Here is a 2925-nt window from a genome sequence, read left to right as displayed (position 1 = left end):
AAAACATTACTATTTTAAAACATTATTATTTTAAAACATTATTATTTTAAAACATTATTATTTTAAAACATTATTATTTTAAAACATTATTATTTTAAAACATTCTTATTTTAAAACATTATTATTTTAAAACATTACTATTTTAAAACATTATTATTTTAAAAAATTATTATTTTAAAACATTATTATTTTAAAACATTATTATTTTAAAACATTATTATTTTATAACATTATTATTTCAAAACATTACTATTTTAAAACATTACTATTTTAAAACATTATTATTTTAAAACATTATTATTTTAAAACATTCTTATTTTAAAACATTATTATTTTAAAACATTATTATTTTAAAACATTACTATTTTAAAACATTACTATTTTAAAACATTATCATTTTAAAACATTACTATTTTAAAACATTATTATTTTAAAACATTATTGTTTTAAAACATTATTATTTTAAAACATTATTATTTTAAAACATTCTTATTTTAAAACATTATTATTTTATAACATTATTATTTTAAAACATTATTATTTTAAAACATTATTATTTTAAAACATTCTTATTTTAAAACATTACTATTTTAAAACATTATCATTTTAAAACATTACTATTTTAAAACATTATTATTTTAAAACATTATTATTTTAAAACATTATTATTTTAAAACATTATTATTTTAAAACATTATTATTTTAAAACATTCTTATTTTAAAACATTATTATTTTAAAACATTATTATTTTAAAACATTCTTATTTTAAAACATAATTATTTTATAACATTATTATTTTAAAACATTATTATTTTAAAACATTATTATTTTAAAACATTATTATTTTAAAACATTCTTATTTTAAAACATTATTATTTTATAACATTATTATTTTAAAACATTATTATTTTAAAACATTATTATTTTAAAACATTATTATTTTTAAACATTACTATTTTAAAACATTATTATTTTAAAACATTATTATTTTAAAACATTATTATTTCAAAACATTATTATTTTAAAACATTATTATTTTATAACATTATTATTTCAAAACATTACTATTTTAAAACATTACTATTTTAAAACATTATTATTTTAAAACATTATTATTTTAAAACATTATTATTTTAAAACATTCTTATTTTAAAACATTCTTATTTTAAAACATTTTTATTTTAAAACATTACTATTTTAAAACATTACTATTTTAAAACATTAATGTTTTAAAACATTATTATTTTAAAACATTATTATTTTAAAACATTACTATTTTAAAACATTATTATTTTAAAACATTATTATTTTAAAACATTACTATTTTATAACATTACTATTTTAAAACATTATTATTTTAAAACATTATTATTTTAAAACATTATTATTTTAAAACATTACTATTTTAAAACATTATTATTTTAAAACATTATTATTTTAAAACATTCTTATTTTAAAACATTATTATTTTAAAACATTATTATTTTAAAACATTATTATTTTAAAACATTATTATTTTAAAACATTATTATTTTAAAACATTATTATTTTAAAACATTATTATTTTAAAACATTATTATTTTAAAACATTACTATTTTAAAACATTATTATTTTAAAACATTACTATTTTAAAACATTATCATTTTAAAACATTATTATTTTAAAACATTATTATTTTAAAACATTCTTATTTTAAAACATTATTATTTTAAAACATTATTATTTTAAAACATTACTATTTTATAACATTATTATTTTAAAACATTATTATTTTAAAACATTACTATTTTAAAACATTATTATTTTAAAACATTATTATTTTAAAACATTATTATTTTATTACATTATTATTTAAAAACATTATTATTTTAAAACATTACTATTTTAAAACATTACTATTTTAAAACATTATTATTTTAAAACATTATTATTTTAAAACATTATTATTTTAAAACATTATTATTTCAAAACATTATTATTTCAAAACATTATTATTTTAAAACATTATTATTTTAAAACATTATTATTTTAAAACATTACTATTTCAAAACATTATTATTTTAAAACATTATTATTTTAAAACATTATTATTTTAAAACATTATTATTTTAAAACATTATTATTTTAAAACATTATTATTTTAAAACATTATTATTTTAAAACATTATTATTTTAAAACATTATTATTTCAAAACATTATTATTTTAAAACATTATTATTTTAAAACATTATTATTTTAAAACATTATTATTTCAAAACATTATTATTTCAAAACATTATTATTTTAAAACATTATTATTTCAAAACATTATTATTTTAAAACATTATTATTTCAAAACATTATTATTTTAAAACATTATTATTTTAAAACATTATTATTTCAAAACATTATTATTTCAAAACATTATTATTTTAAAACATTATTATTTTAAAACATTATTATTTTAAAACATTACTATTTTAAAACATTACTATTTTAAAACATTACTATTTTAAAACATTACTATTTTAAAACATTATTATTTTAAAACATTATTATTTTAAAACATTATTATTTTATAACATTATTATTTTAAAACATTATTATTTTAAAACATTATCATTTTAAAACATTATTATTTTAAAACATTATTATTTTAAAACATTCTTATTTTAAAACATTATTATTTTAAAACATTCTTATTTTAAAACATTATTATTTTATAACATTATTATTTTAAAACATTATTATTTTAAAACATTATTATTTTAAAACATTATTATTTTAAAACATTATTATTTTAAAACATTCTTATTTTAAAACATTTTTATTTTATAACATTATTATTTTAAAACATTATTATTTTAAAACATTATTATTTTAAAACATTATTATTTTAAAACATTACTATTTTAAAACATTATTATTTTAAAACATTATTAT

The sequence above is a fragment of the Euprymna scolopes genome, chromosome 46 (genome assembly GCF_053919585.1).
Source record: "Euprymna scolopes isolate OS-2025 chromosome 46, ASM5391958v1, whole genome shotgun sequence".
NCBI lineage: Eukaryota > Metazoa > Mollusca > Cephalopoda > Sepiida > Sepiolidae > Euprymna > Euprymna scolopes.
The sequence above is the reverse complement of the archived record's forward strand: the minus strand, read 5'-3'. Positions refer to the sequence as shown.